At 44.5% G+C, this 24379-nt stretch overlaps 1 protein-coding gene across 1 annotated transcript in view; it reads right to left on the reverse strand.

The window, feature by feature from the left end:
* Positions 1 to 24126, reverse strand: part of LOC126035309 (uncharacterized) — a 229681-nt gene extending 205555 nt beyond the window's left edge. Inside the window, exon 1 of the mRNA XM_049793786.1 lies at positions 24070 to 24126. The gene's annotated coding sequence lies outside the window, so the exon portion shown is untranslated. The remainder of the gene's footprint in view (positions 1 to 24069) is intronic.
* Between the last annotated feature and the right edge of the window lie 253 nt (positions 24127 to 24379).

A 24379-nucleotide genomic window follows, 5' to 3' on the forward strand; every position in this document is an offset into this window, starting at 1 on the left:
AGCAAGAAGGCTGGAGGGGCACAAGAAGTTATCGCTCTCTACAACTACCTGAAAGGGGGTTGTAGTGAGGTGGGTGTTAGTCTCTTCTGTCAGGTGGCTGGAGATAGGACAAGAGGAAATGGCCTCAAGTTGAGGCAAGGGAGATTTAGGTTAGATATTAGGAAAAAAATTTTACTGAGAGGGTTGTCAAACATTGGAATAGGCTGCCCAGGGAAGTGGTTGAGTCACCATCCCTGGAGATATTAAAAAAGCGAGTGGACAGGGTATTTCAGGACCTGGTTTAGTGGGCATGGCTAATGGTTGGACTCGATGATCTTGAAGGTCTTTTCCAACCTAAATGATTCTATGATTCTAAGTTGGGAGGCGACACAGCCAGGGCAGCTGACCCAAACTGGCCAATGGGGTATTCCATACCATGTGACACCACATCTAGTGTATAAACTGGGGGGAGTGGGGGCAGGGGATCGCCGCTCAGGGACTAACTGGGTGTCGATCAGTGGGTGGTGAGCAATTGCACTGCACATCATTTGTACATTCCAATCCTTTTATTACTACTGTTGTCATTTTATTAGTGTTATCATTATCATTATTAGTTTCTTCCTTTCTGTTCTATTAAACCATTGTTATCTCAACCCATGAGTTTTACTTCTTTTCCCGATTTTCTCCCCCATCCCACTGGGGGGGGGAGTGAGTGAGTGAGCAGATGCGTGGTGCTTAGTTGCTGGCTGGGGTTAAACCACGACAGAAGTTAAGTAACATTTTGGCCAAAGTAGCTTTGAAAGAAATGCACCTTAAGGATATTAATGTAATCCTTTTTCTGCCTGGTAGCACAAGTTTTATTAAAGCTGAGTTCTGAATAACTACAAGGATGAAGATTTGAATATACACCTTAGTTCCAAGTGATTATTTTTTCTTCCTGGTTCAGCCTTTAAGTGATCAGGTGCTAAGGTACTAACAGCAAGTTCATCAGGGCTATAAATTATGGTTCTGAATACTCAGCACTGAACTATATTCCTACCAAGGTTAATGAAATAAGACCTTAGACAATGCTAAGAGCTCCTGCAAATTTTGTAGTATCTTCTACACTTAGACTCAAGAATTAGATATACACCATGCTGGTCAGAAAACATGTTCCTGTTACTGTTCCAAAATCTCCCATAGTAACGAGACCCTAAACAAATGGGAGGCAGCCTGCCTCTCAGCTTCACAAGTCTGCAATGGCTTGTTGCACTCAGGTAGTTTTGAAGTTTTCCTTGTTGTCTCAGCCTTTCACAAAACAGCAACAAGGGATGAAACTACAGAAGTGGGGTCAGGCTTTGGGACTACAAAAAGGGACAGCAAAGTTTCAGCTGATGATAAATCAATCTGAATTATTTTTTGTTACCTAACCACCCAGCACCTGACAGCATCCCTTTAAGTCTCTACAAAGCCCTGCACAGTAAACAAGAAAATTCATTAACCCCTTGTCAGAGGTGAGAAACTGGTGGTAAGAAAGATAACTCCTGGCCAGAGCTGGGTAGAGAATCAGTTTCAAATCTAAGAGGTCTGATGCTTAAACTGAGACCACAGTCTCAGTATACCTGGTCCAGACATTGAGTAGCATCCCCTCTGGAAGTCTAAAACAATTATATTTGCACTGATAAAAAATGGTCCAGCTTAGTTCCTGCTTTAATCATCAGTCACACTGCCATCCCTTATCTACAGTACAAATATAATGGAATATAAATGAGAGAAAGAGAAGACACGGGATTATCATCAAGGGAGTGGGAGCAGCAAAGAACAGTAATTTCCAAAGCAATTTTGCAATAATCTATATGATTATACTGTCCTGGTTTTGGCTGGGATAAAGTTAATTGTCTTCCTAGCAGCTGGTAATCTGCTATGTTTTGGGTTCAGTATGAAAAGAATGTTGATAACACACTGATGGTTTCAGTTGTCGCTAAGCAATGTTTATACTAAGTCAAGGATTTTTCAGCTTCTGATGCCCAGCCAGCAAGAAGGCTGGAGGGGCACAAGAAGTTGGGAGGGGACACAGCCAGGGCGGCTGACCCAAAGTGGCCAATGGGGTATTCCATACCATGTGACATCACATCTAGTATAGAAACTGGGGGGAGCAGGGGTGGGGGGATTGCCGCTTGGGGACTAACTGGGCAGCAGTCGGCGGGTGGTGAGCAATTGCATTGTGCATCACTTGTTTTGTATATTCCAATCCTTTTATTATTACTATTGTCATTTTATTAGTGTTATCATTATCATTATTAGTTTCTTCTTTTCTGTTCTATTAAACTGTTCTTATCTCAACCCACGAGTTTTACTTCTTTTCCCGATTTTCTCCCCCATCCCACTGGGTGGGGGGGAGTGAGTGAGTGAGCGGCTGCGTGGTGCTTAGTTGCTGGCTGGGGTTAAACCACAACATAAACATTTATATTTTTTTTTTAAATCATGTGATTCTTCATGTTCATGCTGACCTTGAAATCAGCTTCAAAGCCTTGCTATGAAAAATCCTCCCCATCTTTCCAGGCAGAAAAAAGCCACGTGTGAAGTTTATCTTTTCCATACATTTACCTTCCTACATCTTGCCTGGTGGCATGCAGGATTTGCACAGTCCGGCTCAGCTCTCCCAGTTGGCTGCCCTGATCTGATGAGGATGGATCAGGCTGCAGGTAGAGCTGAGGGGTCTACGCTGTACTGACTGCCTACCCCAAGCTGCAGAGATACCCATGTGCACTCCTGAGGCCAAGACATAAATTATGTGGGGAATGCAAAGAAATCCTGTGCTTTCGTTGTGGTTTAACCCCAGCCAGCAACTAAGCACCACGCAGCCGCTCACTCACTCCCCCCCATCCAGTGGGATGGGGGAGAAAATCAGGGGAAAAAAAGTAAAACTCCTGGGTTGAGAGAAGAACAGTTTAATAGAACAGAAAAGAAGAAACTAATAATGATAATGATAACACTAATAAAATGACAACAGTAGTAATAAAAGGATTGGAATGTACAAATGATGCGCAGGGTAATTGCTCACCGCCCGCAGACCGACACCAAGTTAGTCCCCGAGTGGTGATTCCCTGCCCCCACTTCCCAGTTCCTATACTAGATGGGACGTCCCATGGTATGGAATACACCGTTGGCCAGTTTGGGTCACGTGCCCTGGTTGTGTCCTGTGCCAACTTCTTGTGCCCCTCCAGCTTTCTCGCTGGCTGGGCATCACAAGCTGAAAAATCCTTAACTATAGTCTAAACACTACTTAGCACCAAATGAAAACATCAGTGTTATCAACATTCTTCACATACTGAACTCAAAACATAGCACTGTACCAGCTACTAGGAAGACAGTTAACTCTATCCCAGCTGAAACCAGGACATCTTTGTATTAGAAGAGGAAGGATTTCATGTGCAGCTCAAGCAAAAAAGAAGAGGTCCTGAGAGTCACTAATAACTTATTACATCCCTCTGAATTACACCCCCTCCAACAAAACCAAACAAAAATAGAAACAGAGAAAAGAGAAAAAAAAAATATCTTCCTGCCATTCTTCTAACGTGTTTATTGTACTCAGATTTCTGTGATTTCCCCTCCATCCCCCAGCGATGCATTATGAAAGCACAGAGCTATTACCATCAGAGGCAAGAGTGCCAGATAGGCAGGCAAATCAAACTGGGTCTCCATCAGGATACCACCACCGCCAGATGCAGCAGCACTGGGATGGACTTCAGGTCAGGCTCCAAACTCAGGTCCATGCTGAAGGGCTCTGGGCAGGCTCATGTGGCTGGGTCTTCACGGTGGTGTTCATCTCATCTACCTCGAGTTTCCCCTAGTATTATGTTAATCTGGAAAGGAAACACCCAACAAAAAAAGCCATCGCTGAAAACCAGGCAGAGCCTTGCTGGAAACTCAGGAGCATACCAAGTGACAAATAACTCTTAGTATGTGCCAAAAGATTCACTGGAATGCCAGGGAGCTGCATCCTGAAGCTGCACATAATTAAGTTTTGACAAAATTGATTTTATGTTTAAGCTTTGCTGAGCCACAGTCTTATGAAAAATTACCAGAATCTGAAACACGATATATAGAAGAATTTTAAGTATTTTGATAGCGAAAAGAATGCTTAGGTGCCCACTCAAGTTAGCACACAACCATTACGACGTCATCAGCACTAAGCATGCTTGATTTATTTGTTTTTCCCTTCCTCCCTCCAAAAAGGCATCCTGGCACATAGAAGAGAGGACAGTGCAGAAATAAGTAACAAGAAAACAAAACTTGTCACAGTAAAGAGATGTGTGAGAGTGGGGACTGTTATAAGCATAGACTCAAAGAAAGTTGGAGATAACATGCAGGTATGAAGTGAACACCCGCATCAGCTAGACCGCAGTGCGAGACTCATCCTGCTGAGCAGTCTTTTGCTCAGAAAAGGGAAAGTATAAGAATACAAAATCAAACCAAATCACCAAACCAGTATCATGTCTGAGCCGTCCAAAGGTTTAAGAGATTTATTAAAATCGCTGCAGAAAAGAGTGGAAAAAAGTCAAGAAGAGAAAATAAAAAAAGAGAAAAAGCTTCAAGTGAATCCACCTGCTTTGTCTTGCCGGAAAACCAGCCTGCGAGCTCTTTAGAGTAGCAAACATAATTTTATTCTTTGTCTGTATAATACAACAGAGGCCCAGGACACTGACGAACTTTCAGAGTGCTGCTACATTACAAATAAATAACAGTAATCCACTTAATTTCTGCTTAATGCAGCTCTGAAAGGAAAGCAAGTGAGATTATCAACTGGCAACATTTATTCAGCAGAACTTCAGTTACAGTTCACAGACAGAAATTCATATCCCTCCCCCTAAAAGCATCTGTTGGCTTCAACAGAACAAATAAAAACTTGAAGACTTGGATCATAAACTCTTGAAGAAGTTTAGTTAGAAAAGGAGGGGAAAAAAGAGTGTTACCACATAAGCACTGCAAGAGACTTTGCATCAGATCCAACAAAAGCATTGGAAGTGGGTGGAAAAAAATCCAATGGCAGAGAGAAAAACCAAAAACATGATTGCCACATAGCTTAGAGGACACAAGAGCTCCTGCTCCCCATGCCACTGCTTTGCTACAGCACAGTAGCAGAGACAGCAGATGCTGCAGTAGATGCCATCTCCATTTTAGCTTGTCACCCCCTTCCCATGCAAAGGAGGGCTGGGTTGGATCGCCCTGTCCTGAGGACCTGCTCTGTGTCAGGCTGTAGGACAATGTGACAGATGCAAATGGGTGTCAAGGGAGAGAGTAAAAATATCACACCCAAGTCACACTTACAGCAACTAATGTTTCAGGAGACACATTCACTCCCTTCACATCTTCTTCTGGCGGCTCTTCGTTTTCTTTATTGTCAGTGCAAGGGACAGAGTCTTGGACTGAGCAAATGCTAAGCAAGTCTGACAAACTGGTAGATGGGTACTTCAGAAAATCCCCTTCAGCAGATTCCTACCCGAGAGACAATAAAATATGTTACATCACATACAGAAAACCACCAAAGTCATGGTGAAACTGCTCCATTTCACCTGCCCAGTGATAGCTCCCCAGTAATCCTCCCCTCGTTACACACTTCCATGTGCTCAAACTTTAATGGTCCAGTTATAAAAAGAAGACCTGGTTTTAAAGTGCATATATAGCAAACACAGGCCAATACACGTCTAAAACATTTAGATTTCATAAAGGAGAATTTAAAATAAATGCTTCCCCAGCAGCCTGCTCCTTCCCACTCTGAGTTTATTAAATGTCACTGCAAGCAGATTCAAGAGTTTACAGACCTCAGTGCTCATTTAATTACATCCCAAATCACACTTGTGCTCTCCCTCCCTCCCTGTGGATGTTCCCTTCACACGTATATCTATCTACATGCATAAGAATAATCAACCAACAACACTACTTAGGAGAACAAAATGAAAACTGACCCACCGATCCTCTACCAACTCAGTCCTAATGCTTCAGGATCTGTTTCCAGTCTTTAGCACGTTTTCCAGGAGACAAACATGTGCATCAACCAAAAGCAGAGCGAGACAGACTCTCATTTTATTACTTTCAGAACAAATCCTGTGTTCAGAGCACTCACCAGGCCAAATTGCAAGGCTGCTTTCCCATACCAACAAATAACACCCAGAGGGAGCTGCTGGGGAACACTTCACTTATTTACACCTTTTCTGAGACTACCTGAAACATGGCACAGATTGGATTCACCATTGCTTGCCTTTCCAAGTCCTCCTCCCAGGGACATGAAAACTATCCAAGTGCACAGAGCATGGGCCAAACAGATTCAAAGCCTGATCAGGAACATGAAGTTTTATGCTGTAAAGCTTATTCACGATGACTATTTTTGATGCAGTCATCACATGAACAGGCAAATAATTTTAAAGACAAATTTATGGAGGCTACCGCCTTGCATTTTGGCAGAGTCCAATTGTCTAAACAAAATACAAAATGTAACTACTTCAGTTTAAACTATGTTGTTTCCAGAATAAACACTGGTGGGGCTAATACTATTCTGTGAGCCTATAGAAGGTCTTTAATGAACTTCACTGTCTAACTGAAACATTAGAGAAGTTATAGGCTCTTCACTTTGAATATGGTAGGATAGATCCTCTTCTTGAAAAACATGAGCATAAAGCATCCCAGGAAGCCATAAGAGCATCCAGAGATTAAACCCACAGAAACCTGCTGTGGTGGGTTGACCCTGGCTGGACACCAGGTGCCCACCAAAGCTGTTCTATCACTCCCCCTCCTCAGCTGGACAGGGGAGAGAAAAATATAACAAAAAGCTTGCGGCTCGAGATAAGGACAGGAGAGATCATTCACTATTACCGTCACGGGCAAAACAGACTCAGCTTGGGGAAAATTAACTCAATTTATTACAAATCAACCAGGGCAAGGTAATGAGAAATAAAACCAAATCTCAGAACACCTTCCCTCCACCCCTCCCTTCTTCCCAGGCACAACTTCACTCCCGGATTCTCTACCAAGCCCCCCCAGCGGCACAGGGGGACGGGGAATGGGGTTTACGGTCAGTTCATCACACGTTATTTTCTGCCGCTTCATCCTCCTCAGGGGGAGAACTCATCACACTCTTCCCCTGCTCCAGCATGGGGTCCCTCCCACGGGAGACAGTCCTCCACGAACTTCTCCAACGTGGGTCCTTCCCACGGGCTGCAGTTCTTCACGAACTGCTCCAGCATGGGTCCCTTCCACGGGGTACAGTCCTTCAGGAGCACACTGCTCCAGCGTGGGTCCCCCATGGGGTCACAAGTCCTGCCAGAAAACCTGCTCTAATGTGGGCTTCTCTCTCCACAGGTCCTGCCAGGAGCCTGCTCCAGTGCAGGCTTCCCACAGGGTCACAGCCTCCTTCAGGCATCCACATGCTCCAGTGTGGGGTCCTCCATGGGCTGCAGGTGGATATCTGCTCCACCGTGGACCTCCATGAACTGCAGGGGGACAGCCTGCCTCACCATGGTCTTACCCATGGGCTGCAGGGGAATCTCCGCTCTGGTGCCTGGAGCACCTCCTCCCCCTCCTTCTTCACTGACCTTGATGTCCGCAGGGTTGTTTCTCTTACATGTTCTCACTCCTCTCTCTGGCTGCAGTTTCCGTTGTGCAGCAACTTTTCCCCCTTCTTAAATATGTTATCACAAAGGTGCTATAACTGTTGCTGAGTGGCTTGGCCTTGGCCAGTGGCAGGTCCGTCTTGGAGATGGCTGGCATTGGCTCTGTCAGACACAGGGGAAGCTTCTAGCAGCTTCTCACAGAAGCCACCCCTGTAGCCCCCAGCTACCAAAACCTTGCCACACAAAACCCAATACAGCTTTCCCAATCCAGCCTGGAGCTACAGGCAGAATTTTAATTTCTCTGACCTACACAAAGGTCAGGCTACACAAAGTATGTCACACCGCAAATCACAGCCAGAGAATAATTAGGCAGACAGAAATCAAGCCAGGACTACTATTCAGTGTGCTGTCTTGCCCCAACACCTTGAAGAATCATGGGGAAGGGGCTCTGTTTGTAGCAGCAATATGGAAATACTCTAGGAAAGCTGCTTCTTTGAAACAGTCTTCCCAAAAGGCAAGCTGACTTTTCCTTTCAGCCTCTTATAAACCTATGCAGAATATCCCTTCTGAGCACCCCAACAGAGAAACCTATTGAAAGACTCCCAAAGCATCCTGGAGCTGATCAGATGAACAAGGTGGTGCATGGGGTTGGGGCTACCAGCCAGCTCCCTGAGAGGTAAAACCAAGCACTCCAAACTGAAAGCATCCTCAAGGTCCCAAACTGTCATCCATCAACATCACCCTTGTCAAATAGCAGTTGACAGCAAGTTAGGCAAGGATGCTTTGGATGCTGAAAATAAATCAGGTTTTGACTAAGAGATGGCCTAAATTTTGGCCTAAATTGGATGTAGAAGATTCTAAACCAGGATATTTCAAACAATAACACTGGCCCCAAACCACTAAAACGCTGCCTTTATAATGGCCGAAAAATAATCTTAACTAAGGAAAATGGAGCAACAGTCACAGCTTGCTGGTCTAATAACAGAGCTTTCTGAAAGGAACAACCCCAAAATGAAACCTTCAAGGATAGGATAATAAGAACAGATATGCAAACATTTTGGACTCTGTTAGGTATTATCTTTCATTTTGCATTAATAATAATATAACATTATTGCTGGCCTCTGTAACTGATCCCCTTGGATTTTTAGGAACAGTGACATCTGGCAAAGGCGAAACAGCACACTAACTACTTTTTTGCCACAAAAACCTCTCAAATTTGGGGGTGCCACTGACTGATATTGCCACAATACCAATATTTATACACTCATTGAATTACAGGCTTGAAATTACAGAGGGCTGTTATCACACTTGAAAACCACAGCCAGGTTCACCTTCCCCGCACCCACAGATAGAGGAGTCACTTGCTTTTACTCTGCCACATGGCAGTATTGGGAGCAATGGTCACCCCAAACTGCTGCCACATTCACTGCCTCTTGGGAGCAAAGGCCATGGACTTTGCAGGATTATAACTTGCAAATGTTACCACCCCAAGGCCATTGTGGCTTTGCAAGCCCAACAGCTAAAGCAGCAGATAAATAACCAATGAGTCTTCCCATCAATGCTATATTCTCATTGGAGGAATCTGTAAAAATTAAACTTTTTTTTTTTTTTCCAGTATAGAGTTCATTTCAGCTAAAACCCATTATTTGCCCCTGTTGCAAATCTCACTCGCTGGAGCACTTTCTCAGCTGGTCTAAAATGGCATATTGCTCCCAAGGCCCATAAAATGCGCTGGATTACCCAGGCTGCAGATCAAGATGAGGGAGAGTTTCCTTTTAAAGAAGGGTCACTTGTGTTTTGTTTCCAGAACTGTCCATCCCCAAGATGGCAAGAGGGGGAGGAGTTCATGCCCTCTGGTACGTTGCAACCTCAGGTATGAATGAACATTTGCATCCTCATCTTTAGCAGAGAAAGGTCTTTGCCTTTTGTGAGGGACAGACATTTGTCTTAAACATTTCTTGGCACAGAAGAAACCACAAGATGCCGGTTTACAGGGCAGAGCCCTGCACAAAACCTCACAGCCTGGCACAATAACTGCCGAGCCCTGCACAAGAACCCACAGCCTGGCGACATATCCGCATGTGCAATGGACTGGTGGAGCCAGGCGGAGACTTTGGGACTCAGACTATATAAAATGGTGCCATCAGGAGCTAGGGGTGGGATCCCCCACCACCAAGACACCAACAATCAAGAGGACCAACGGGATGCCGCTGGATCCATGGGTAGTGATATCTTCTTTGTCTGTCCCTGTCTCTGCCTCTCTCTCCCCTTCTCTCTTTATACATGTGGCACAGGACTTGTTTGTCTAGTTGAGTTGTCCAGTTAAGTAGTTGCCATTTAGTTATTGTATCTAACCTCATGCCTTGCATTTTGTATTAATAAATTGCTAAACTGGTTGGCTGGTGTCGTTTCACCTTAATTCAGTCCAGGGGGATCACGAACTTGGTTGTTGGTTCCAAGGGGAGGGAGGTCATCCTAAACGACTCCTTTTGGGCCATGACATCTTTGCAAAGGGAACTGTGAACAAGTTTTCTTGCCCACAAAGAACAAAGCTGAGCCAATAACTAATTTTACAGTATGCAGCAACTGAAATAAAAAAAGCAAGAATAATCTATATCATTGCAAGAACCTTAATTTCTGATTTGAACTCTTAAAGTTTTCAAGTTTTCTGGGACAGGAGACAGCAAAAGAGAGCAAATGCAATAAAAGCAAAAGGAATTTATTAAAATGAAGCTGTTCCAATTGAAAAAAACACAAAAATGTCTTGCTTTGAAAAAGTCTCAGCCAACATTTAGCTGTCAAAAAAAGCTTCCCTTAACTCACATGATTCAACAAAAATAAGATGCACCTGCAAAAAAATCTTCCAATGCTGCTCAGTGTGTGCTCCTTTTCAATAAAAAAAAAGTTTTCTCCAAATCCAGGAAGAGTCCTGTTTTAGTGGAGACCCTCTGATGCTTATGACGCGCTATTTTTTGACACAGTGACCCCTCAAAATTTTCCAGTGGATGTGCAAGTAGCAAATTATTGATTTGCTTCTGTTACTTATTTTCTACAGACCTTAAGAAGGAACCCAGAGTTCTCCTGGGAGCTGAAAAGCAGAGGTCAAAACCTCTGCTCTTGGACATAAATCAGCACCGACTGCGACCTACACCACATGCCATGAGAGGCAGCTGCCAACGGCTGCTCTTCCACCCTAACCTCGCACCGGTGCCATCCACGCCAACCATTAACTGGCCATTCAAGGAAAGGATCTCATCTTTCAGGTGCACTCTCCCACACTTCCTGGCTGGGATGTTTTTCTTCAAGTCCATCACCCAGATGCATGCAACATCAAGCACTGGCCCCTTATGCCCCTTCCTCTTCTTCCCTCTCTGCTGCTTCTCCCTGTAGTCCCCCAGAGTGGGGATGTTCCCGAAGCTCAAACCGAGAACCTTGCTTTTTCGCACCTCCTGGGCCAGGTACATGGTGCAGATCTCTGTATCTGAAGTCCCACAGCTCCCTGGCTGCAGTTTGCTCTCATCCACAGATAAGTTGAGCTGGATGTACTCACTCAGCTTCTGGACAGCCAAGCGGCACAGCTGCTGCTTGGTGCCCTCAGCCCCCTACCGCCAGCTGTTCTGCAGCCACTGGCACAGGATGGGGGAGGAAGACTGTGGCGACTGAATCAAACGCTCAAGTTCTCTGTGCAAGATTACCCTTATTTCACTAAAAGATCAAACTTATATATGTTTCAACAAAGATCTAGAAAGAACTAACGGCATACAGCCAATACTACTAACACAGGAGGGCATATCTGGCCCAGCTGGGATGTTTGCTAGTCCTCAGAACAGTTAAAGATAAAAACATTCCATACACATACCCGTGACTGTCCTCAGTCACATCTTCCCAGGCCTACACAAGGCCATCCTCCAACCTGACCTTGTGAAACTAGTTCTTCAAAGGCTTGGCAAACATGCAGCACAACAAATTCTAACAGTCACTCTTGAAAACAAATGCCAGGTGTTCTGAGCTGCTCCCACATCTTTCCCTTTTTTGTTTAGGAACATCAGATTCATGAGGAAGGCAGTGAGGACTCTAGCTTCGAACTGGTGCAATCCTCTTACTGCTCCTCAGATGATTCTGATTGCTGCAAACACACAAATGATTAATAACCCTCCAATAGCAATACAAATTCAGATACACAGATTTAAACCTTCAAACCATGTTTTTGGATTTAACCATTTAACACTATTAGACAGTTCTTTGAAAAACACCTTATTCTGCTAATTTTGTATATTTCCCATTTGATCTTGTAAAATCTGTGCAAGGTCTTGGATCTCTCCTGCAATATTAGTAGCAAATGCACCTTGCAAATGCGCCTTCACCTAATTCCAATCTTATACACTTTCATTCCCTTGTAAAGGAGTTACACAGAGCCCTTGTTTTTGAAATTCCCAATTGCAATGTAATTTCATTCTATTTTGCAATGCACTTTGTCTATCTCCATGTGATGGGTTGATCCTCGCTGGACACCAGGCACCCACCATAGCTATTCTATCACTGTCTCCTCCAGAGCTGGACAGGGGAACGGGAAATGAGGTTTGCGGTCAGTTCATCACACATTATCTCTGTTGCTTCATCCTCCTCAGTGGCAGCACTCATCACACTCTTCCCTTGTTCTAGCGTGGGATCTCTCCCACGGGAGACAGTCCTCCATGAAGATCTTCAGCATGGGTCCTTTCTGCAGCGTGCAGTCCTTCAGGAGCATACGGCTCCAGTGTGGGTCCCCCACAGAGTCATAGGTTCTGCCAGAAAACCTGCTCCAATGTGGGCTCCTCTCTCCACAGATCTGCAGGTCCTGCCAGAATCCTGCTCCAGCACGGGCTTCCCACAGGGTCACAGCCTCCTTCGGGAACCCACCTGCTCCAGCGTGGGGTCCTCCACGGGCTGCAGGTGGATATCTGCTCCACCGTGGACCTCCATGGACCGCAGGGGAACAACCCGTCTCACCATGGTCTTCACCAGGGGCTGCGGGGGAATCTCTGCTATGGCGCCTGGAGCATTTCCTCCCCCTCCTTCTTCACTGACCTTGGTGTCTGCAGGGTTATTTCTCTCACATGTTCTCACTCTTCTCTTCAGCTGCCGTTTCTGTGTGTTCCGCAACCGCATTTCTCTTCCCCCTCTCCAGCTGGTGGGTTTTTTTTCTTCTTTTCTGTCTCTCCCTCCCTCCCTCCCTCTCTCTCTCTTTTTTAAAATATACAGAGTCGCTACTACTATCACTGATTGTCTCAGCTTTGGCCGGAGGCAGGTTCGTCTTAGAGCCGGCCAGCATTGGCTCTGTGAGACACAGGGGAAAACCTCCAGTAGCCCCCACAGAAGCCACCCCTGTAACACCCCACTACCAAAACCTTGCCACACAAACCCAATACACTCCAAGCCAATTTACCACTGCTTCTAAAGCATCCAATCATGCTAGTATTGTTGATCAATTTGTACCTGGGTATTCATTTCAGCTGTAAAATTTTCTAATACATTAGCTACTGTGTGAGCAGTCTGAAGGGATTTCACAAGTGCTGTGGTAGCAACGGCGGCAGTAGCTGCAATAATGATAGTTGATATTATAAAGGCAATGAGCCATCCTATAAATTGTTTTGGGTAACTAATTGTCCGCCTTAAAAGCCTTGATAATTGACTTAATCCTTATTCCCTTTCCCACGATTTGGTCATATTTACACAGATCCACAATTCAGCATGACATCACATTGGCATGATTACTGTAAGACTTAATTCAGACATATTCTTATGAGTAAGGTGTATTGGTTTTGTCTGGCAAGGTTTTAGTAGTCGGGGGGGGGGGGGTTACAGGGGTGGCTTCTGTAAGAAGCTGCTGGAAGCTTCCCCTGTGTTCAAAAGACAGCGAGCCCATACCAGCCGGCTCTAAGATGGACCCGCCGCTGGCCAAGGCCGAGCCAATCAGAAATAGTGGTAACGCCTCTGTGATAACATTTTTAAGAAGGAAAAAAGTTGGGAAGGGGAGAAACAGCCGCCGGAGTGAGGAGTGAGAACATGTAAGAGAAACAAGCCTGCGGACACCAAGGTCAGTGAAGAAGGAGGGGGAGATGCTCCAGGCGCCGGAGCGAAGATTCCCCTGCAGCCCGTGGTGAAGACCCTGGTGAGGCAGGCTGTCCCCCTGCAGTCCAGGGAGGTCCACGGTGGAGCAGATATCCACCTGTAGCCCGTGGAGGACCCCACGCCGGAGCAGGTGGGTTCCCGAAGGAGGCTGTGACCCCGTGGGAACCCCGCGCTGGAGCAGGTTCCTGGCAGGACCTGCGGATCTGTGGAGAGACGAGCCCATGTTGGAGCAGGTTTTCTGGCAGGACTTGTGACCCCGTAGGGGACCCACGCTGGAGCACTGAGCTCCTGAAGGACTGCACACCGTGGAATGGACCCATGCTGGAGCAGTTCGTGAAGAACTGCAGCCCGTGGGAATGGCCCATGTTGGAGGAGTTCGTGGAGGACTGTCTCCCGTGGGTGGGACCCCACGCTGGAGCAGGGGAAGAGTGTGATCAGCCCTCGTCCTGAGGAGGTGAAGCGGCAGAAAATAACGTGTGATGACCATAAACCCCATCCCTGTCCCCCTGTGCCGCTGGGGGGGGTTGGTGGTGAAATCCGGGAGTGAAGTTGTGCCCGGGAAGAAGGGAGGGGTGGTGGGAAGGTGTTCTGAGATTTCGTTTTATTTCTCATTACCTTGATCTGGTTGATTTGTAATAAATTGAGTTAATTTTCCCAAACTGAGTCTGTTTTGCACGTGACGGTAATAGTGAATGATCTCTCCTGTCCTTATCTCGACCCGCAAGCCTTTTGTTATATTTTCTCTCCCCTGTCCAGCTGAGCATGGGGGAGTGATAGAACGACTTTGGTGGGCACCTGGTGTTCAGCCAGGGTTAACCCTATCACATAAGGTTAATTCAGATTAGTTTCAAAAGCATGGTTACGTAAAGCGATATCTACAAATTGAGCTGCTACAAAAATATAAGGATGTGAAGTACATATCATCACCGAATCTTTGTGATTCTGTGTGAGGTTTAAACTTATACAAGAAATGTTTTTTTATATAGTCACCGTGGCTTAGGCTCAACACCTCCAGTGGGACCAATAAAAATGCTGCACCTGAGACACAGTGACCCCACAAAGAAAAAAGGATCAGAATTCTTACAATACTGTTGCTAGCCACTATTGCCAGGTATGCTTAAAAAGGTATTCTTTGGAGTAGGATACACATTGCATCATCTTTCTAGCTTGTTGCATTCTCTTCAAATGTCCCTATGTGATAGCTTTTTCATTCTCGATGCGCTGCTTCCTCCTCATTCATCTCTCATCCTTCAAATTCAGAGTCTTCATCTGCAGGATTGGGTTGTCCAAGTGGTTTTGCCAGCTCATGATATGGATTCACATGTTTAGCTGGAATCCACTTGGTTCCTGTGGGAAGTGTTGGAGCGGCGGAGGAATGCACATAAGTCGACCCAATATGAGTGATAGAAGTGATTCAACTTTATTTGCACGGATAGCTCATATTTATACCGTTTGCGATAATTATGCCTACTAGTCCTAATATGATTGGTACATTGCTAATGTTTATTCATTACTAAAACACACCCACTTGTGATTTGCAGCTATGCGTAACTTTCTCATGGGAACTTCTTCAAAAGTTACTTATGAAGTTATGCCAAGGTCACACCGTCCCTGTCTTTCTCCTGATAACAGCGAGACCAGCTGTTGTTTTTCTCCTGATATCAGCAAGGCCAGCAGTCTTCGGCCAAGGCCTAGTCTTGCTGCCCACGCTGACATTCCTTCACACAGAACTCTGCTCGCACAACTTTTCCATAGACCCATGTCCTTTCTCATCAAGCCAATTCCCAACAGGAAGAAGAACACAAGCATACCCTCGCCCCCAAGTGATTAGTTCCACAGGTCCATTCCAACCAGGTCCACTAAAAGGATCTTTATACAGTACTTTGGGTCTGTGTGAAATAGAATCAGGAGTTTTAAAATGCCAATCTATCACTGTGCTGGCCATTAAGTCCGGTGAGTGATTTAAAAAATTCAAAGTAAACATAGCATTATCTAGCTGTTCTTGTGGTGGCATATTTTGATCTATAAGTATCCCTGATGACAAGTTGTCCATAATTTGTTCCACTGACAAATCATTGTATTCTAATTGCCATACAGAATACTGAGCAGAAGTCAACACCATTTTCATAAGCAATTTCCAGTCCCAAGGAGTCATAGTATAAGTGCCTCCAATTGCTTCCACTAGTCCCATTGTAAATGAATTGTGTAACCCATTTTCACAAATTGATTTCTGTAGTTCTTTTATAATTTCATAAGGTAAATGTGGACACATATTTAGCTAACAGTCGCAAGAGCATTCCAGATGCCTTTAGAAGGCCTTGAACAGAATAAACAAGAAAACAAAAAAAGAAAGATGCCAATTAGAAGAACACAGGTGCGCATTCCACGATAAAGGGAACTTGGCACAAAGAACCTCAATTCGGCAGTTTATCTTGACCAATTAGACTGAGACAAGTTTCGCATGTTTTAGTTAGTATAACCAATTATGTCTTATGTTTATGCGCGTGTACAGTGTTGATATAACCAGTCATTAAGTGTAACTAGGTGCGTGGACAGCGCATGAATAATGTGTGTAACAAAAAGTAAAATAGCTAAACGCATGTACGGATGTAACCAATGTATAAAAATGATGTCTGATGCTCTAGTAAAGGGTCTTCAACTATGATCATATTGATCTGTCGTTGAGTCCATTATTATGCTCCTGCAGGTAAACCCTCATACTGTGCGGGATTATGGTGTTTGTATATAACAGGAAAAGTAAACATGGCATCTCCTTGCTGTAGAGCTTTTTCTCGACAGCATTGCATTAAGCTATGTGTATTTTTTCCCAAATCATTAAGTGAATCGTCACATTTAGCATCAAAGTCTGTTAAAGGCAGAGCTGAAGGCACTACCAGTTTTTTCTCCGCACGGCTGTAAAGCAGGAGCCACAGGATTCGACAGAGGCAGAGTTAGAGGGATTAGCAGGAAAAGGAAATACAGGCAGTGCAGCAAAGCCAGGTTCTGTTTTAAGTTCTGCAAACCCTGGAGAGGTAGTACCAGGCAATTGGGGTGGGTGGGTGGGTGGAGGACGGTGGTGCTATGGCGGCCATGGCGGCTGCGTCGGGCGCAGAGGCCATGGGAGGCAGCGGTGGGGTGGGTGCAGCGGCTGCAGCGGCGGCGAAGTGGGTGTGACAGTGGCAGGAGGCAGCGGCGGGGCGGCGGGGACCTGTATGCAGTGGTGAGGGTCAGCAACCCCGCGGAGCCCATGCTGCCCGCCCGCTGACTGCCAGCGGGGTGTGTGCATTAACGGTGTTGGTGCGGGCGGTGGTGGAGGAAATGAGGGGTATAAATCCAGCTCTTTTTCAGAGTCCACCCTACCTGATTCAAAAAAATTATTATCGGAATCAGAATCCTGCTCATTAGTGGCCTGCTTACAGACTGTCTCCTCAAAAGCAGTATCAGGTTGCATTGGTATGATTTTTCTCTGCCGGCTGTAAATGCACCAGCACAGTATAAATAAACTTCCATGTCACAATTAAATTTTCTGATACACCAAATGCCAAAGTTTTTCGTGTTTGTAAATGTTCCCTGACTCTTTCCCAAACCTTGCTATCAAAATTTCCCTTTGTGGGAAACCAGTTACAATTATCCTTTACCCATATTAAAAGCGAAGCAATTTGTCCCTCTGTTATTTTATACCCAGAGGCCCATAAAATCTGCTGCAAAGTGTTTAAGTAGAGCTTATGCTCCTGGGAAGCTGATTGCCCCATGCTACCGCAATCTCGCAACTCACCCATTCCACAGGGGTTGCTGTCTTGTATTTTCTCAGACTCGTGGCCACTTCTTCAGAACTCTCCCTGTTAGATTGTGTGGTCTCCACAGTGGAGGGGAATCACCCCTTTTCTTCTTCTCTTGATCATGTTGTTTTCTTCTCTTAATCGCTCCAGCTTCTTCTCTCCATCACGTCGTTGTCTTCTCTTGATCACGTTGGGGTCACCATCTGCAGCAACTGAATCAAGCGCTCAAGCTCTCTGTGCAAGATTCCCCTTATTTCACTAAAAGATCAAACTTATATATGTTTCAACAAAGATCTAGAAAGAACTAACAGCATACAGCCAATACTACCAACACAGGAGGGCATAGCTGGCTCAGCTGGGATGTTTGCCAGTCCTCAGAACAGTTAAAGATAAAAACATTCCATACACATACCCGTGACTGTCTTCAGCCACATCTTCCCAGGCCTACACAAGGCCATCCTCCAACCTGACCTTGTGAAACTAGTTCTTCGAAGGCTTGGCAAACATGCAGCACAACAAATTCTAACGGTCACTCTTGAAAACAAATGCCAGATGTTCCAAGCTGCTCCCACAAAGACCCCTACATTGTCCTGTGTGATGGGCATCACCATCCCTGTGCATCCCCACATGGCAGCAGCCCCGGCCCCAATTGGCTCCCCAGACCTCGGCTCTGCTGCCTGCCGCAGCCTCCTGCAGCCCCTGGGACTATGCTGGAGTGGGGCTGCAGGTCCAAAGCAAGCCCCATCTGATCTCATGGGGACGTTTTTTTGGGCACCAATTAACCAAAAGCACAACCAAGGCAGGACATTTGGTGTGAACACATCACAGCTGGCCCCACATAGAGGTTGGTGGATGAAGCAGTGGGGAGGATCTGTAGTTGTCCAGATATGCCTGCTGTCAGGGTCCCCATGCTCCACTGGGAACAGTGTCTCTTTTCCACCATGGTCACCATACCAGCGTGTCCTGCAAGGAAACAGCACAGTTAGAAGTGCTGTCGTGGTTTAACCCCAGCAAGCAACTAAGCACCACGCAGCCGTTCAACTCATTCCCCCCCACACCCAGTGGGATGGGGGAGAGAATCAGGAAGAGAAGTAAAACTTGTAGGTTGAGATAAGAACGGTTTAATAGAACAGAAAAGAAGAAACTAATAATGCTAATGATAACACTAATAAAATGACAATAATAATAATAAAAGGATTGGAATATACAAGTGATGCACAGTGCAATTGCTCACCACCCGCCAACTGATGCCCAGTTAGTCCCCGAGCAGCAATCCCCCTACTCCCCCCATTTTATGTACTAGATGTGACATCACATGGTATGGAATACCCCGTTGGCCACTTTGGGTCAGCTGCCCTGGCTGTGTCCCCTCCCAACTTCTTGTGCCCCTCCAGCCTTCTTGCTGGCTGGGCATGAGAAGCTGAAAAATCCTTGACTTAGTCTAAACACTGCTTAGCAACAACTGAAAACATCAGTGTGTTATCAACATTCTTATACTGAACCCAAAACATAACACTATACCAACTACTAGGAGTATAAACTTTCATACAGTTCTATTTAGGATGTGTGATTTTTTTCTGTTTGTTTAAATCAATCTAAATTTTCATAGATGGTCCTGACTCCGGGTGGATCTAACAAGGATCCTGGAACTCCAGTAAATTCTAAACATCATTTTATATTTTAAATATGATCCCAAGTTCCTTTTTGTACTTGTCTCTATGGTTTTGGCAATTAGCAGCCCCAAGGGATATTTGTACAAGTTTCTCCCGAAGGGCGATAAATTAATTCTTTTGTCCATGAGGTAGATAGTTTGGTAATGTTATAATTCAAAATGCTATAATTCCTTCTTTCAAATTTTTAAAAAAATTTGCCTTTTAAATCCATCTAATTTAATTTGCTAAAATGATTCTCATTGTTCTACATCTTTTTTCAAGTTTTGGTTAAATTCAACGTCAGTATTCTTGATGGAACTAGATTTTCATTTGACTTTGGAATCAGAAGACAGGCTGTTATTGAGGATAAATTTTGTGTCTTTACAAAACTTTAAATCAATTTTAAAACTAGATTTATTTTCTTTTAAATCAAAATTACAAAACCGGTTAATATCAAAATTAATAGCTCTAACAATAATTCTTTCATTTTGTTTATCTTATGTTTAGAACCCCTTAAAAAATACTTAAACCCTATAACACACAAAAAGATTACTGCCCTTAACAATATTCCTAATAGCAACCCCAATATTATAAAATTTACACAGTTGTTTTCCCAAATAGATAACATGAAATTTATTTATAGATTTACAATTTCAAAGGGCCAGTTTCTTTAGACTTTTAATTAACTGTTGGTACTTTCTTTATTCTTGAATAATTGTGATGGGTTGACCCTGGCTGAACACCAGGTGCCCACCAAAGCCGTTCTATCACTCCCCCATCCTCAGCTGGACAGGGGAGAGAAAATATAATAAAAGGCTTGCGGGTCGAGATAAGGACAGGAGAAATCATTCACTATTACCGTCACAGGCAAAACAGACTCAGTTTGGGAAAATTAACTCAATTTATTACAAATTACCAGATCAAGGCAATGAGAAATAAAACGAAATCTCAGAACACCTTCCCACCACCCCTCCCTTCTTCCCGGGCACAACTTCACTCCCGGATTTCACCACCAAGCCCCCCCCAGCGGCACAGGGGGATAGGGATGGGGTTTATGGTCATCACACGTTATTTTCTGCCGCTTCATCCACCTCAGGGGGAGGGCTGATCACATTCTTGCCCTGCTCCAGCGTGGGGTCCCACCCACGGGAGACAGTCCTCCACGAACTCCTCCAACATGGGCCATTCCCATGGGCTGCAGTTCTTCACGAACTGCTCCAGCATGGGTCCATTCCGCGGTGTGCAGTCCTTCAGGAGCACACTGCTCCAGCGTGGGTCCCCTACGGGGTCACAAGTCCTGCCAGAAAACCTGCTCCAACATGGGCTCGTCTCTCCACAGATCCGCAGGTCCTGCCAGGAACCTGCTCCAGCGCGGGGTTCCCACGGGGTCACAGCCTCCTTCGGGAACCCACCTGCTCCGGCGTGGGGTCCTCCACGGGCTACAGGTGGATATCTGCTCCACCGTGGACCTCCCTGGACTGCAGGGGGACAGCCTGCCTCACCAGGGTCTTCACCACGGGCTGCAGGGGAATCTTCGCTCCGGTGCCTGGAGCATCTCCTCCCCCTCCTTCTTCACTGACCTTGGTGTCCGCAGGCTTGTTTCTCTTACATGTTCTCACTCCTCACTCCGGTGGCTGTTTCTCCCCGTCCCAACTTTTTTTCCTTCTTAAAAATGTTATCACAGAGGCGTTACCACTATCACTGATTGGCTTGGCCTTGGCCAGCGGCGGGTCCATCTTAGAGCCAGCTGGTATGGGCTCGCTGTCTCTTGAACACAGGGGAAGCTTCCAGCAGCTTCTTACAGAAGCCACCCCTGTAACCCCCCCCCCCCCCCCCCCCCCCCCGCTACCAAAACCTTGCCAGACAAAACCAATACAATAATGAAGCCAAGGTTCTTCTCCCAGACCTTAATTGTTATAAGTGTTGTTAAAATGACTTGATACAGTCCTTTCTACTTAGTGATTTTATATATTCAATCTCCTGGTCAGAAGGGATGCGTTGCCCAGCGTGTGCAATAATAAAGTGCCTGCTTCTTAACTTCTCATTGCTGTTAAGGAGTTTTATTCTGGATTTCGGTAACAGTTTTGGCAACCCAGATGGGACCTTGAGAATGAGACTGGACGAGATTGAGTGTTGATCGAACTCCAGCCAGCACCAAGGTATTCTCGGGGAGAACCATCACTCTGGACTCACAAAGCTCCTCGCAACTTTCCCTGGAGAAAAGGTAAGGCACTTCTTCTTTGGAATTTGTTTGGATAGCCTGCCCGTAAGGCGCGGCGAAAGCTTCACAGGGTTGGGGCTCAGAGGGTACCCGTTTGCATTGGAAGCTTAGGCGTCTGCCCATAAGTCATAAACAAAAGCTATTGCTGGGTTGGACATTTGTGTATTTGGGATAATTGTCATTTGCATTTGTTTGGTATTTGGTATTTGATATTTGGTATTTGATATTTAAATGTATATAAGTATAATGGCATTAGCAAAATTGTTTAAGAATAAGAGTGTAGGAAATATAACTGCTGATGAAAAGATACCAAAACCATCACCATTGGGATGTTTATTGGCACATTGGGGTGAATTGCAGGAAAAATGGTAAACAAACAGAACTTTGAGTTATAATACTATATTGCAATTAATGTTGTTTTTTAGGAGAGAGAGTAAATGGAATAAAGTGCCATATGTAGATTTCTTTTTTTCTTTTAAGTGAAAGTATCTGACAAGGACCGGAGGGGAGTCTCCCAGTAGAACCTCTGGTTACAGCTAAACTGGGAGAACAGAAAATTGAATTTGAATTGACACTAGAGTCACCTTTTCAGTTTTAAATACCTTAGAGGGAGAGTTAAGTTTTGAAGAAATTGGTGGTGGTGGTGCAACAAATGAACAAGAAAGTAGACCCTTTTTTTAAATCTTTAACAATGAAATTAGGAAAGCAATGTGTCACTCATCAGTTTTTGTATGTGCCAAATTCTCTTAAACTCCTGCTAAGGAGAGATTTATTTGAGAATTTAGAGGCAGAAAGTAAATTTTAAAAATGGAGAGATTAAAATTTTAATTCCAGAAACTAAACATATCGAAGCAGTGGCTTTGTTGTTACAGGACAATTACCGAAAGCAGAAGATTATACCAGTCAAAGTAAATAATGCTGTAATTCCAATCATCTGGACTGGGAAGTTCCTGGTAAATCCAAAAAGCAGAACCTATGAGAATTGATTTAAAGCCAGGATCGAATCTGGTAAGAATTAAACAATACCCCCTAAAACTGGAAAGTCGGAAAGGGTTTGTATCAATAATATAAAAATTTCTATGATATAAATTGTTAATAGAATGTGAATCCAAATATAACACCCCAATCTTGCCTGTTAAAAAGGCTAATGGAAAAGATTACAGGTTAGTTTAAAACCTCAGAGCAATAAATCAAATAGTACAAGATATTCATCTGGTAATAGCAAATCTTTATATTTTGTTAACAACCCTAACAGAGAAACAAGAATGGTTCACAGTGTTAGACTTAAAAGATGCCTTTTTCTGTATTCCCTTGGATCCCAATAGTCAAGAGCTTTTTGCTTTTGAATGGGAAAATCCTGAGACTGGGAGAAAAACACAATATCCATGGACAGTCTTGCCTCAAGGCTTTAAGAATAGTCTTACCTTTTTTGGAAATCAATTGGCATGAGAATTAGAAATTTGGAAGAAAGAAAATAATCAAGAAATTTTGTTGAAATATATGGATGATCTGTTAATTGCAGCTGAGATAGAAGAACAATGCACAAAGTTAACTATTAACTTTTTGAACTTTTGGGGAAACAGTGGATGTCGAGTGTCAAAAGAGAAAACCCAAATAACCCAGAAAGAAGAAACTTATTTGAGTTTTGAAATCCTAAAAGGACAGAGACCATTAGGAACTGAGAGAAAAGAGACAATTTGTCATCTCCCTGAACCTAAGGCTCAAAAAATTAATTATGAGCATTTCTGGGAATGGTTGAGTGGTGTCACCTGTAAATAATAAATTGTGGCTTGCTGGTCTGACTTTTATATAAGCAGCTCAAAACCTCAAACAATGGATTGGACTGATGCCGAGAAAGCTACTTTCAAAGAATTGAAACAGGCTGTAATAGGGGCACCAGCCCTAGCCCTGCCAGATCTCACAAAGGTATTTGAACCTTTTATTCGTGAAAGAAGACGTATAGCTCTGGGTGTCCTGACCCAATATTTAGGGACAAGTTGGTGAGCTGTAGCCTACTTCTCGAAGCAATTAGACAATGTGAGTCTGAGATGGCCTGGTTGTCTGAGAGCTATCACTGCAACTGTGCTACTGATCCAGAAAGCTCGTAAGTTCACCTGAAGGCAAAGGATTACTGTGTATGTTCCCGATATGATAACTATTGTGTTAAAACAGAAAGGGGGCATTGGTTATCCCCTAATAGAATGCTGAAATACCAAGTGGTGTTGCTGGAACAAGGTGATATTTACTTAAAAACTACTACCATTGTTAACCCTGCTGTGTTTTCAACAACTGATCAAGTTAAAGAACTGGAACATGACTGCTTGCAGACAATCGAAGGAGTTTACTCCAGCCGACCGGATCTCTGCGATGCGCCACTGAAAGAAACAGATTGGGAACTATATACTGATGGAAGCAGTTTCATCCATGAAGGAAAGCGTTTATCAAGATATGCAATAACTACTACTGAGGAGGTAATTGAATCGTGAGCTTTGCCTTCAAATATCTGCCCAAAAGACTGAATTGATAGCTCTTGCTCGAGCACTGGAACTAAGTCAAGAAAAACAAGTCAACATTTGGACAGACTCGAAGTGCTTTTGGAGTAATAAATACACATGGAACAATATGGAGAGGAAGAGGACTGTTATCTGCACAAGGAGCCACCATTCAACATGCAGAACTGTCGTGGTTTAACCCCAGCCAGCAACTAAGCACCACGCAGCCGCTCACTCACTCCCCACCTACCCAGTGGGATGAGGGAGAAAATCGGGAAAAAGAAGTAAAACTCATGGGTTGAGATAAGAATGGTTTAATAGAACAGAAAAGAAGAAACTAATAATGATAATGATAACACTAATAAAATTACAACAGTAGTAATAAAAGGATTGGAATGTACAAATGATGCGCAGGGCAATTGCTCACCACCTGCCGACCAACACCCAGCTAGTCCCCGAGTGGCAATTCCCTGCCCCCACTTCCCAGTTCCTATACTAGATGGGACGTCACATGGTATGGAATACACCATTGGCCGGTTTGGGTCAGGTGCCCTGG

Source organism: Accipiter gentilis, chromosome W (assembly GCF_929443795.1).
Source record: "Accipiter gentilis chromosome W, bAccGen1.1, whole genome shotgun sequence".
Lineage (NCBI taxonomy): Eukaryota > Metazoa > Chordata > Aves > Accipitriformes > Accipitridae > Astur > Astur gentilis.